The sequence below is a fragment of the Rhea americana genome, unplaced genomic scaffold (genome assembly GCF_003343005.1).
Source record: "Rhea americana isolate MKP2758 unplaced genomic scaffold, rheAme1 scaffold_4, whole genome shotgun sequence".
Classification (NCBI taxonomy): Eukaryota; Metazoa; Chordata; class Aves; order Rheiformes; family Rheidae; genus Rhea; species Rhea americana.
In genome coordinates this window covers 2,388,677-2,403,613 of record NW_028186534.1, presented here as the reverse complement: position 1 = coordinate 2,403,613, position 14,937 = coordinate 2,388,677, and the positions used below count along the sequence as shown (strand labels likewise).

Genomic DNA, 14,937 nt, shown 5'->3' with positions numbered 1-14,937 from the left:
AGTTTGTTTGGTTTTAGAACATTTTATCCTTCAGAAAATGGTAATACAGTGCGATAACCCAACCACGCGTGACAGCGGAGCATCAGTGACAGCATCGGACAGATTAAATTCCAAGAGCCCCATTCAGCTTTACAATGCTCTTCGTGCAAGCTGTTCCCCAAACAGGTCGCTTTATCTTATCAGTCACTCAGACAATTCCTCCAGAGTCAACTATCAACACAGGAAGAATATTTAATCCAGAAATGCAGAAACATATACTTTCAGATGAGGTCTGAAAAAAAGAAAGGTAGTGAAGAGCTGGCTGAGGTAGAAGGCATTGCAGTAAAGACACTCGTACCATCATAGCAAGGACAGAAGAGCACAGAGGAGATGGTGCTTTCCGCAAAATTGCTATTGCCCTGTATGTTCTCCTCTGTGAAGGTTTGCAGAGTGCCATCATATTCTTTATTATACATGGAGATGTTATTCACTTCTTAGTTTTTAAGAGTACATTTACTAAATTACAGAATCATACGATAAAWGTTTGCATTTCTTAAGTCTTAAACCATTTCACCTGCACTGAGACCCCTAAGCTTTCTCCCCTACATAAGTTATTTTAAGATTTCAGTCTCCTCACTAGCTCCAAATATTGCCTTTTTAACTTGCTAGAAACATTGCTTTTGCTTCTATTCTCTCCATGTGGAATTTTTGCCATTTAAAACTGGTAGCAACTGAGCCTCTGACAAGCTAACAGTCAGTCTCAGACCACAAACAGGTTTTGGACTAAGTTCTCATGACCTTGAAAAGAAAGGAATGGGGGACTGAAACCACTGGAGAGCCCCAGATTTCCATGAGGGGAATAGCATTACATTTTTCCTATGGCAGTCTCACAGCGATACGCTTTGAAGTCATCATTTAGTATATGTTTATCTAAAAAACAAAACAAAAGCAGAAAGTCCAAACAAACCAAAAAACATTTTGGATTCTTCTGGAGGCTTTTTTATGGTTCTTCTGAGCCCTGCACAGTTGGACATGTGATAAATCAGCACAAGACCKTACAGTCAGAACACAACTACAGATCAAATGAAATGTTTAAATGCATTCACATATTAGAAAAAGCAGTATTTTCTTTGAGATACATGAAGTGCATGCTGGAATTGACATTTTTCCAAGCATCTGTATAGCTCAGATGTGGCTTCTACAAGCTTTACACTTCGTGTCCCTCATTACTATGCTATTTAAACTATTGAGATTTTGAACGTTTTTCGTACTCACAGCATCCCTATAAGATAAGGGAGGGCAGTAGCTCMCCTCTGAAAGATGAGGCACTGATATGCAAGGCCTTAACAGCCAGAAGCGGAAAGGGACATAAGCATGCACAACTGGGATGCTGTCGTCATTCATTTTAGGGATGTGGTCCCAGAAGCAGAGCAAGGAACCCTGAGGAAAGCACCAGCACCATCAATATGTATGTGTGAGAAGACCTGGGTATCCAGGACAGGATCTGAAAGAGCTGGGCCTGGAGGTATCCTAAGCGACACGCTGGCAATGAGATCGTGACTCTCCTCTGCTTATGGAGCTGTACTGGGCATTGCAGGACTGGCATTTAGTAGAAATGCACACAGATGCATACAGGGCCAGTGCATGGTGAAGGAAGGCCAGTAAAGTTACTTCAACCTTCAGTCCTTAGATTTAGATGTCTAGATGTTTCAAGGACATTTTCCTGAAATTGGAAACACAGGACCACAGCAGCCTGCTGGTTTAGTTAGGGGTATAGGCATGAAGAGTAGCAGCAACCATCAACAGGATGGCAAATGCCATTTGTACAGACATGTGTCATTCCTGTACTGCAGCCAAGTGAAACTACAAACACTAATAAAATTATAAAGCAGCTTTAATTTACATTCCTGTCAAGAAATCTTTATGCTGAAGAATATTGAAGTGGACTCTCTATATAAAAGAGAATCGGGCCTTGGACTGAAAACTGAAAGACGCACACAGACCGACTTGGACTCATGTTCTGATTCTCTCTTCCACTAACCTAATATATCTGCATAGACCAGAACTGGGGGAAAGGATATGACTTCTCATGTACTTAAACTGCACAGTACCTTCAATGAGCAAAAGTGATCAAAATACTCATTTCATGTGTTATCAAAAATAGTTCTATGCAGCATCACATACCATWGCACTATATTACAGCTAGAAATACCATATGGATCATCTTGGCCCCACSATCACAGCAATCCTGACGCCAAACGCAGGAATTTAACTGCAACGTTCCCTTCAACGCAAGCCACTCAGGAACCTCCAGTACCTTATAACAAGCTTAAAATTTCTAGTACAAAAAGCCAGAAGCCTTGAATATCACACCAGTGCCTTAGGCTCCTGGATTCCAGTAAAATCTAAGAGTTTGTTAYATGAAATTTGCCCAGGTGGTCATAAAAAAAACCCAACAAGCCTATGTCCTACACTAGAGAAAAACACAACAAAAAGCACAGCGCAGTGATCCCTGCCAAGCCGACCTRGGGGCAAACACACGCCAGCCAGGCACTTGGGAAGCTTCTCACCACCACCAGGCGCATCTACATACATGGTCTAATAGCCCATTTATAGCAGTGGCCAATTCCTGATGCATCAGAGAAAGGTGGAAGAACAAACCAACCCAGAAATCAAGTTATGCATCAAAGGGAAAAAAAAAAAATCTTTCATGGCCCTGAGGAAGCCCTGGAGAAAAGGAATGAGATGTGGCACTCAGAGCCAACCATAAAGAGAGCGGTCCATCAAAAAGAAAAGATCATCATATAAAAGACATACGTGAGCAAAAAGGTAACTCCAACCACATGTAAGCAAAAAGGATAAAATCCTAAGACCTTTGAAATCAATAATGAAATTCCTATCAGCTTTAAAGAGGTCCAACTTCCAGGTTAACACATCTAAATAGTTTCCTACATTTATTTCCAAATAAGATAGCTGTAGTTCTTGAAATGCCTATTAGGATGTGTTAATTTTGAYAAGAAAAGGAAAGGTGCTAATTTGCCCTTGTCCCTGTACAATATTAAACAGTTAAATRTGGTCTGAGTTGGAGAGAGCATATAGCAGACATCCTCAGAAAATTCATTCAAAATGCATTAAAAGAATAATCTTTTCCAAACCTGTCAACAAGATCCCAGCCACTGTCCCTGGCAAGAACACCCGTTTAATTTGGTAAGGCAGTCGCTTTTACTCTTGCAAACACTGTAAAAGAACTGAGGTCATGGAAAGAAAATGGGAACGTTAAAAAGACCCTTGAGGAGACCCTCAGCAACATGCTGCTGGGTTACAGCAAGGGTTACTACAAGGCAGCACAGGTTTTAAAAGTGCAAGTAAACGTGGAGGGTGGCAGGGAGGTTAGGTCCCAGCAAGGGCTGAGGCACTGCAAATTCAATTCAGCGCGTGGTTTTGCTGTGAATGCTTTTCCAGCTCTCACACCATTAYATAGGATGTAACATCATAATGATGTCAACTCTTGGATCTGAGAATGAGCTGATTTTAAGTTTTACGAGGGGAAGAATGAACACTTGCAAAGGAATGGTGAGTCAAATAATGCAAATCTGGTAGGCTCACAGTTCAGGGAACTCATGGTTGTGCTTTGAACTATTTTTAGTAAGGTAGTGCAAGTTCAGGGTTAGTCAGTATAGAAAGGGCCTACACAGCTCAAATGAAGCACACCCTCTCTTAGAGCACTGACAATTTTATATCAATTCTGCAAAGAGATGGTCAAAGCCTCTCTTGCCTTTCACTGAGKGAGAAAGGTGGCTGCTTGTGAATGACCAAGTGTGTGTGCGGGGGAATGACCATCAGAGCCTGTGCACACAACCTTTACCTGCTGAACCGCACCTAAGGATGAAGGACAACCCTGACCCTGCACCCGGAGCAGAACAAGTCCCACACTGCTTCTCTGGGGATGCAACAGGTCACGGCATACCAGGAAGGGTGCTGAGCGCAGGATCCGGCTTCTTCCTCTTCCTCCCCCCAGCCCTTGCTTGTTAAACACCACCRCTCTCACTGGGGTGCTGCAGCTTTCTTCTGACCACCAAAGAGGTACTTAACTGACTTGACTTTAGTGCCAGCACTTCCAGCCTGTAGGGAAATACAGAAACACCTGAAATTCAGGTATAATAAAAGCATACGCAGGTAAGTTTTCAATCCAGGTTTCAAAGCTATCGCTATTCCTGCAGTCAGAGCATGTTAATAAAGACCCCTCACCACCACCACTCCCTTTGGAAAGTCACTGCAGATGTTAGTTCCTGCCAGCTCTTGTTAGATTTTCCTTTCTTTAAATGAATACTTAAGAATATCCAGTTATTGCAGATCACCAGGAATACACAAGGAATGGATTGCTTTGTAAGCTTTACTGCAATTATGAATAATGTTGGAAACATATACTGTACATTTCCTATATGGTAGGATTGCTACAAGCAGAGAAAATCCACGTTGAAKGGGATTCCTATGCAAGCTATGCAGCAGATGAAGATTGTATTACAAGCTTGGATTACTGATTCAAGCCTCTTCTCCACCTCCCTACATCTCTGATAGCTTTTAAATTTAAATAGCTACATAAGTTCAAATGTTCTTTTATAGGGTGAAATAAACAGCTTTTATGGTTCAGAAACTGCAAGCTTTGAGATCAACACTTTACCACTAATTTGTGCAGGTTCAAGTTAAGGAAATGGCTCATTTTCCTCTCTACAGTTGTTGARATCTTTTTCCCCCAAAATTCAGGATGCACTTTAAATTAGATGATATGAAAACTGTGGATGCAGACAACGCTTTCTCTTGACATGCTGCATCTAGTCTGCAGTTCCTGTGAAATCAGAGTGAAACTGCTGATGGAAACCTCAGAGAGGTTGGAAGTTGGTACAAAATATTAGAACAACATTATTGACAGCACTTGATTCTCTCTCTCTCTCTCTCTCTCTTTGTTTTTTTTTTTTNTTTTTTTTGACAGGAAAACCTCGAGAGGCCACTCTGGCAATACAAAATGTCTTAAATGACTGCAAACATAATTTATATTGGCTTTAAGCTTCTTTTAAGTTGTCAGAGTAGTGTAAAGAGCATTTAGCTCCCAGCCCATTCTGTGTAAGCTTTTCCACCAGATTAGTAAGAGATATTAGTTCCAGCTCTTCCAGGGAACCTCAGTAGAAGCATTACTTTAGAGTCCCACATCTTATCCAATGCACTTCCATAACAAGCGTCCRTGGGACTTTACAGGTACCACTTGTATTTCACTGAGGTGGGGGAAAGCAGTGGGCTAGAGATGTGAATTCCAGATTCCCRCAGAAATAATAGTGTGCTATAAAACCCAAGGAGGATACACTTTAAAAAGCTCTGTATGATCATTATACAAAGAAAGGCATTTTCAAACCCAAGAAAARTGAGGGCTGTATTCTGCTGTGTTTTGGGAAATTTCTGCCCCACATAAGCTTCAGAAAAGTTGCAGTGCCCCAAGATTTTATCCTACAACTTCCAATAAACACGTCCTGTTTATCCATCTATCATTTATTCCATCCTCAATGCTATCATTTTGAGCATCTGATAAATCCAGCAACATCAGGGGACTATTTTTCCTCACATTTATGAGTTACATCATTAACCAGCATTTAGGTGGTTAAAACAAAGKTTTTTTTTCCAAGCAAAGACAATCCTGCTCCTGAGGACACCAATAATGCTGGCATATGACAACATAATCAGCAGCACAAGGATATAAACAACTCCCAATTATCCCAAACCAAAATTTTTGAACATCTTGTTACATTTTTTCCTTAGGCCTTAAAATTACTGAGTTGTTATGGTTGGATGCTTTGTGGTGAATAAATCTAGAATAATTCCCTGGAAAGAGCGAAGTGCTGCCGATGCGCTCTTAGCGCAAAAGACCACAGTACCAAGTTTGCCCTGACTTTGCCATCCAAGGGGAAAAAAACATCCAATGTTCTCATCATGYGGAGAAAGGAAAGGAATGGGGAGGAACCGTGGTGATCTGATTTCTAGAAAGTGGGAAGCAGTTGCACACAGTAAGGGAAAAGGGCAAGAGGGAGAGGACTGTGAAAATAACACACTGTGCTGGGTTTCTTAGACACTCTTCCTTGTGTCAAAATGCCACTAAAAACAATTAAAAAATTATTAACTCCCCCCCACACACATACACTGCATGCAAACACCATCTGAATGAGGATCAGCAGGTGTCATTTCCCACCCAAAGCACACCGAGGCAGTAAGCAAGGCTAAGAGCTCTCTCACAGAGATAGAAACACCAGATTTTGTTCTGGAAACAGAGATGTCACCAGACACRGCACGCAGATCTGAAGCCAGATCAAAGCAACTGTGCTCTGAGCTAAATCCAAGCTCAGGTTTTGAATGTACCTCCAAAAGCTGAATGCTTTTGCATACAGAGTTTGGGTTCTGTCATTCATCTGATTTTGGAATGGGTGGATCAAAGATCTTCAGTSTGAGGCTTAGCGAAGTGCTAACAGACAGTTTTGAAGAGAAATGATTTGGTAAAATGCTTCGAGCAAGGAATAAATTCGCTGACGGACAAGTTGTGAACTGAAAGAGGAGTCAAACTGGCCAAGGAAATTACTAGCTACCGATTGATTTCGCAGGTATGTTACCTTGCAAGGCTGGTTTTTTTGTTTGTTTTTTTTGTTTTGTTTTGTTTTGTTTTGTTTTGTTTTACAAGAGGGAATAAGAGGTACAACATTGTTGAAGAATTGGCCCAGAAATGCAAAAACTTTCTGGCAGTGCTAGAAAAGACCGAAAATTAAGGAGCTCTCCAGTGGTTTGAGAGCTCACTTGGAAACTGGCAGCAATTGCCCAGTGCTCTGTCCCCCATTTCATCTATGGATTTGGCCAAGCCAGTTAGTATTTTGGTGCCTTAGCTTCCASACTGTGAAATAGAATCAATAAACCTTGTAAAAGAAACAAACAAAAAGTCTCTGGGGGGACAAAAAGCTGCCCCTTTGCAGCTGCATGACATAGAAGTGACTTGATATACTCAAGGAATAAAGRAGATCAGAGGGACTCCTCAATTACACAAAATAGGAATATAGAAATACAATTACAGGAATGAAATGACTGCAAAATACTCAAAGCAATAGGAAAGGTCTAGTGATATGCTTTCTGATGCTTACGTGCTTTAATGAAGAAGCTATGCTCCTGTTTAATCTMCAGGAAAGACTATAGACACCCCCCAAAAAAATATTTGCTCTGTTCAGGTTAGCACTAATGTTTGTTCTAAAAACAGCATAAATGGCAACCCGCTTTCTACAAGGTTTATACCAAATGTAAAATAGGGAAAACTTTTTAKGACACAAAGGAATTAATGCTGACATTCTCACATGAGATCTGGCCACAGCAACCATATCGTTCACTGGGGGGGGGGGGTACTTACAGGGAGTCTGTCTAGTAATTTTGGACTGAAACAACTCATTGTAGCTTCCTCAAAGCATATCTTGTGTCTCCTTGAAATTGGAATATATATTCCAGGAGAATATGTTTGAGAATAAAACTTGCTGAACCCCGCCTCCTGAAGGAAGGTCACTTTGCAAAGGCATGAAACGCCATGCATTTATCAGACCAGGTGCAGACACGGTATTTTCATTTTCCAAGCAATGTGTGGTTGTATACCACTAAAAACACTGTAAGTCTCAAGTGCTACTAATCTCTTTAGCCACAGAGACATAAAGATGCATACAAGAACGTCTTCACAAATTGCATGCGTCTTTATGCAATAGCGGGTAAAGCCAAAGTATTCCTCTTTAGAGTAGAAATTCCTGTAAAAATTACATACTTTATTAATTTGAGAGTAGTGAGCTTTCCTCCTAGTTTATAACAAAACGTCATATTATTAGTCAGGTTCTCCAGCATCTTTTGATAAAAATGGTGCTTTTATTGCCATATAAAAAATACAAGGCAAGTTAAACGTTCAGTATTTTCTTATAAAATATTCAGGTTTATAAACTGTTGCAAACAGCCTAGTGTTTATATAATATTCACAGACATCTATAATGCCTCTCATGAAAGTTAATGTTTAAGCTCTTAGCTACTGCAAAAGGGTTTTAAAGATGTTCTGCCCATCTTAAAGTGCAATCCTGCATAGTTTGAAGAGCTACTCGATAACAGAATGTTTGCAGCTTAATATTTATTCCTTTCACTGCTGCCTAGATTAAAATTTGCCTACTTTATGAACGAAGGCCCCAACACATTTAAAATTTAAGTACCTGGCTAGGACACCCTTACTCAGCAAAACACATATAGACGTAGCAAAACACATACAGATGCCTAATGTCAGGTACAGGCTTATATCCTTCTGAAGTCCCAGGGCTCAAATCATAACCCCACATTATTGGCTTTAATAGACAGAAAAGCTGTCAGGGCCACAGGCATTTTTTGAGGAAAGAGACTGTAGTTCATGAAGGTAAGAAGCTCTAATGACTTGTTTTCTAGGTATCGCCTAAGTACTAACTAGTACTAGTAGTGACTAAGAAAGGCTGTTCACATACAATAAAAAGCAAAGTAGCAGTGGGATTCCTCTTTTCCCACCAACGGATGAGTGCAAGATGCCAAATTTCCATCACGTGTCATTTTGATGTCAAACAATAGGAATCRTCAATAGTTTTTATCATTTTGAGTATGTTGTTTGAAACAGAACAAGATCAGACAGCCTCTCCTTGGCTTGCTCCTTCAGCTAATTTTGAGACACCATAGCTGATGCAAGAAGACTGCAAGTCTCAACCACACAAATTCAATGCCAACAGTTGGACAGCACAGTGCAAAGACACTTATGGCGTTTCCCTCAAACCTATTTTCACCACTCGTCAAGTGTAAACATTGATCAAATGTGGTTCTGAATCAAAAAGCTGAAAATGAGACTCTCATTACGTCTGTCTGGCTCCATTCAAATGTCTTCCTAGCATCCCTGCCAGTCAAACGCTTGATGACTTCTGCAGCTGGAGCATTTGCAGCATTTCATATTTTGAGGGACAAGTGCCTGGTGAACCGAACCGCACTGTTAGCCCCACCGATTGACAAACTTCTTGTTTCCTCTAACAGACCGGAGAAAAACAACATGAGATGCCATGACAGTGACACCCTATTTTTAAAGGGAAATTTCAAAATCTACCTCTACCTTTCCATATCTATCTTCTTTCAATTCCAGGACAGTAGGTACCCATGTAGTAAGTCACAGTCATATCTGTGATCTCGGAGCAGGGCACTCATCCCACAGCAGATGAATACATGTGCACTTGTATACAGGTGAAGGCAACACTATTGGATGCAGCTGCCACTGGCTTGCAGGCAGGGCTATGTGGTCTACCGGGGCTTCTCTGACCTGCTAACAAACAGCACGTCTTTCCCCTTGGGGAGCCCACATGCTGCATAGCAGTGGAGATCCGAGGACCAGCAGCAGTTCTGTCTGGGACTCTTGGGCAGGAAAAGAGCAGGTGAGTGGTGCACAGGTTCAAGATCCCGAAACAAGGGCCAGAGAAGGCCAACTCAAGCAGATTCCCTAAGCCTAATAGTTCTGAGGTCCTAGCCATGAGACCTAGGGGGAAATCCTAGGCTTAGTTGTGAGGAAGCGACTTGCTTATACACAGCAAGCTCCTAGCAGCCCTCCTCTATCAGGTAATGATTTTTATTTACTTGCCTGTGCTCTATCCAAACTCATATCATAGCCAATACTGCAGTGACATTTTGAAAAATGTATCTGCTCAGGGAGCTATTGCAATCCTCAAATCGAGTTGCTATACATCGGCATACCATGCTGCAACTGCAGACTAGTGTACCAGCACTTCAGATGGATATATCGACATTTTAAAACAATAATCTGTACACTAGGTAAATAAGGTGCATACTAACCAGCTTGCCTACTTCTCTCATCCTCAGACTGGAAGTACAAGATCTTTCACTGGCCAGCTGTAATCACAGATTGATATGGTGGGAGTCAGTAAAATGCTACTAGGAAATTTTATAACTCGACTTTCCCAGCCAAAAGAGCTGGTAAACGGATACCCAACATGGCACCAGACCATTCTTCTGGACAGCCATAATCCTAAATAAAAAACATCTTTGTAAGAAAAGGGGCATGGGCAGATGCAGGATTCTCTGGGAGAACATTTTTTCCCCCTAAAGTACACAGATGGCTCCAATCTCAGCGCTTTCTCAGTTTATTTCTGTTGACTGATGCATAGTTTGTACTTGATTTTTAAGGCAARTTACAAGTAAAGTAACTTACTGTGCTGTTTCCCATGAAACGTGACAGACTGGTATTCATCAACGAGGAGCGCACRTAACATGGAATCTGCTGGATCGTAGGGGAAAGCACTCAAACACAAAATGAAGTCAAGACAGACTTTAAAAGGAACTAGGCGATCTTGTACCGCACATCCTTACTTCAGCGGTTCACAAACGCAACTCTACTCACAGTTGTACCACTTTATTTTAACACAGCTTGTCTTTCTTTCTAGAGTGTGAGGAAGTATTTGGCAGCCTCTGCTGTCTACACCAGAGTCTATAGATAATCTGGGGATTTTCTGGCTTACACGTCATGTATAATAGCTATAAGTGTAGGGGACTGGAATGGACCTGGCTGTTTACGCCCACGGCTCTGTTCCTGAAAAGAAAAACAGATTTTTGCTTTGTCCCTGGTGGAATTTCTAGGACCTGGGCTCGTGGAGGGGAAGTTACACAATACTAAAAGATCTACAAGAATCCTGAGAGAAGAGCTGCTATCCTGTGGAAAACCTTTCAGAGGCCTAAAGTATATTTTCAGTAGGTTCAACTTCTGCCTTAAGAAGTAGTAAATTATTTTCCCCCATCACTGGGCATATCTCTCATCTTATGAACCTCTGTCCTTGGGAAAACTCATCCTTTACAGTAAATGTAAAACCTCCCCCAGTTCCTCACTACACTTTTGCAGAATAAAAGACAGAACAAGCCCAGCAGAACTCCCCAAAGGGGTTTTCCTTCAAAGATCCAGCCTTTCTGGAGCCCTTCTGCTCCTTTAGGGTGGTTACCACAAGTAACGGCCTTCTTCATAGATCAGCAAGCCAGGCCTGAGGAAAATGACAGCTTCCTTTTACTTTTCTTTTTTTTTTTTTTTTTTGTATTTTAATGTACAAGAATTTCATCTCTAGCATACAAACCCCAATGGGCAGAAAGGTGCCTACTGTTTTGGTACATAAATGGCATCTGGTACACAGAGCAATATGGTGCCACAGAAATATCTGCACAGGCAAACAGCTATTCTCAAAGGTACTGTATAATGCTAACGGCATTGAGTATGACCTTCAAAAAATCTTCACAGAGTGAATTAACCCTCTGCAATGCATGTATTTAGAGAAAAAGGAGAAAAAAAGACAAAACCTGAAGACCTTTCATTTTCAAGATGAGGAGATTCTGATAAATTAAAACAAAGTTATCATTTAAAATAAATTTAAATAATTATAAGCTGAGCAACACCTTGGAAAGATTCCCCTTCATGTCCTTTYCAGTTTAATTTAATGAGGGACACTAGTTAACAATGCCAGTAATAGACTGTTGTGGTAACTCATCATGGCCACTACAACTCTGCTCTAATCAGAGAAGTATCAAGGGCTGGCCAGTGTAATCATTACAAGAATGAGGTTATTAAAAAAAAAAAAAAACACAGAAAGAGAGAGAGCAACAGAGAGAGACACAGAGAGATTTAAAAGAACCTTTTTTATTTGATTAACTCCTTGCCATCTACTGTAATTCTTTCCTGTTCTTCACGCAGTCATTTTCCACTCATCCCTCCCAGCTTCTCTCCTTACTTTGCTCAGCCATATACTTATTGCAAGCACTTAAAGTGATTCATGTGGAACCACAGATATTCATGCGTGCTCTAGAAAGGCAGGACTACCCTAAGAAGGACTCAGAGTCAGAATAAGAGTGGATCAAACAAACGCATAGGAGGCATCCCAGTGACACAATTATGATAAACATAAATAAGCTAGCAAGAAGAAACATCATTTTGGCTTCAGTAAAATTGTGTGTTTCAGTGAAATGATTCTTGGGCACATATCAGTCCTCAGAGAGCTTTCATTATGAAGATTTTTAAGATCTAAGACAGCTGGATCATGTGTGAGCTAAGACAGCAAGATCCAAGATATTTTGACCAATCTTCCCTGCATTTTGCAAAAGCAAGTTCTGAATGTGAAAATTGCCATGATCAGACCATCTCACAGTGTGAGGTTCACAAAAGTCTTTCTGAGGAAGGAGAATACTCATAAGTCAGTCAGTCCATATTCTCTCTTGGTTTCACTATAACTCACAGTGCAATGCTATGCAGAAGTAACCAAGCTAAGACTAACTATGTTAATGTGAATATCAAAAGCAGTGTAGACATGTTAATATGGCAAGCTGCACAAACGAGTTAGGCCAAATTCCACATTGCATAATTGCCGGTACGGCATTCGAAACAGCTTGCTCAAGTACATCTACACAGCATACACAGTCTCCTGTGGACATAGTACACCTGTCTGCCTTACCCTCAACAGTCACAGATATAAAAAATAATATCCAAAAATGTACAGACCCATGTTTCTGAGTGACATGGCAGAAGCAAGTCAGACAAGTAAGAATCTATTTCCAGCTGTTAAACCGGTCGCCTGACCACTGACAGTCAATCTCATCAGCAGTGACCTACAGGATGAAAAACATCCAGTATACTGCAGTAGTTTTGTTTTGAGGTTTTGGGGCTTTTTTATTCTGGTAGGGAATTACTGATTGTTCCAAACTTCTGTTAGGTGGCTTACAGTTCCACTYACGTTGTCAAACTGCTGGTCAGCTGGCAGGTGCACCACGCTCCCCGGACAGATTTATTTCGCAGCTGGGATTTGCAGTCTGGAAGTTCCTTCCCATTTCCAGCTCTGCAGTCCTTACAGGCAGAAGGGAGGAGAGAAATACAGATGCCTTTTCACAAAGATGTAACAATCAAAGCAGGTTCTCAGCACGGTAAYAGCAATCTAATTAGGCTGTATTATATTGAAGAGAAAATGAGATTTCTAACTTTGCCAGAACACTTCACACATCCGCTTACTCTTAGGAACATACTCCAGCTTCCAGATGTAGATAAGGATAATCACAAAGTGGAAAACAATCCAAGAACTAGTCTGGCCAGTTCCTAGCTGGACTTCAGYCTCCTTCCATCTTCTCTCCTTGCTCTGGAATAATGATTGTTGCCTTGTAAATTTAATGAAATTTCATAGACAACTCTGTTGAGTTTATGGCCCAGACAGCATCCCATTGCTCACCTAAAGGTAAAGCATCAGGTTTTTCTSCTGCTCAGTGTAATTTCTGCCAAARCTCCCTCCACGGGCTGGACAGACCATCCCCAGATGACTAAAGTTAACCTAAATTAACCATTGGCTTGTAAATCAGACAGCATAGATCTGAGATGGGAGATCTGCATTTTGGCTTCTTTCTCCACAGGCCCTGAGGCAAAGATTCATACCCAGTAGCAATCTGTCTTTTGTAAAATAAATAAATAAATAAATAAATAAATAAATAAAACGATAAAATAATACAGTAGGATTCTTATTCCAGATTCACTGCCTGGAGAAAGGAGGACGATATTTTCTTTCTTTCCTGGATGATTACCTAAAAAAAAAGAAAAGAAAAAAGGAAAAAAAAAAAAAACAGCTCCAGTGAATGAAAAAGAACCTTTTAGTCCAAAAGCCTCAGAGTCAGGTCATCCAAATTCCCAGTTGCCTTGATCTCTTTTCCAGCCAATCAGCTTCTGTTAAGCTCTGACTGATGGTGCTGTATGTTTAAAAATGTGTTTATTCTGACAATTTGCTATGCTTTTATGTAAGAGGACAGGCAAGCAACCCATCCCCAAAACCTCAAGGAAACAGCACAAGTCTTGGCTGCTAGACTAGTTGGCTCCCTGTAGACTGTTGATTCTTGGACAAACTGTTATTCCATCCTTAAAATATGTACTTACCCTGAAAAAGAAAATGCACACACAAACATACAACTAGGTATTAAGAGCTTTGGTAGATCTGTGACTGATCTTGTGACTAAGGTGTCAGCTGCTTCTGCAGAAATGGACATGGTAGTGGAAAAAAAAAAGAAGAAGAAGAAGAGTGAACACTGAACAGCCCACAGCTGGACTGAACTGAACTTCCCCTGCTAAGTGGCTAATGCTAGGTTTTCCTCATTGCTTCAGAGTCAGTGAGATTATGGAAACTGAAGAGACAAACAAATGGGAATTTCTCAACAGATCAAGATCTAAAGCTAAAGGAAGGGAAAAGGGGGGGGCATATTTAGAGAATATTCATTCTGTGGAAGGTTGAGTTTTTCTCAGGGTACCCAAGAGAAGGGGAGATATGGATACAAGGGAGGTCAGCTGATATCAAATCACATCACCTCTTTCCTCTTTCCTTTGGCTGCCTTTTAACATTCCCTCTTGAGTACATTTCCCTTTGGTTGTGGGAAACACATAATCCACCAGCCCTCTTAAAAAGCATGTTGCAGTGGCACAGCCTGAAATAGAAACCAGACTTCTGCCTCCCAGTCCCCTGCTTTACCCTCTACAGATCAGACCTAGCCCTAATCCAAACAGAAGAGAGAGAGGATTTTGCCGTCAGAGACAACCCCACCGTAAACCAGGAGAGCACATGCATTACTCCAAACACGGCTGATCGGGYTCCTCGGTCCCCCTTACTCCCTTCCCCTGAGAAATTCACCCCTAGTTTTAACGAATGCCTGCTCAGCCACTGGGGAAACACACTCCCAGCTCTGCATCTATATGTTCAAGGGTCAACAACCCTGAAAATGATGCCCCCATAGCAGCATGACAAATGGAGCACAGGGACTAGATTAAAATAGACTTCCAAACGCTGTTCAATTTAAGTAAATAACCCTATTTTATGTTGCCTCTCATTAGCTTAAACT

The 14,937-nt window shown here is 41.1% G+C and overlaps 1 long non-coding RNA gene across 7 annotated transcripts in view; it reads right to left on the bottom strand.

Annotated features, from left to right (window-relative positions):
- Positions 1–14,937, bottom strand: part of LOC146590658 (uncharacterized) — a 93,424-nt gene that overhangs the window by 67,063 nt on the left and 11,424 nt on the right. For 6 of the 7 annotated variants that reach the window (XR_014896918.1, XR_014896919.1, XR_014896916.1 and 3 more), the window contains 2 exons: positions 12,807–12,916; positions 3,947–4,101 (listed from right to left, as the gene is read on the bottom strand). This is a non-coding gene — a long non-coding RNA (uncharacterized LOC146590658). The remainder of the gene's footprint in view (positions 1–3,946; positions 4,102–12,806; positions 12,917–14,937) is intronic. The other variant, XR_014896920.1, reaches the window with a different exon arrangement.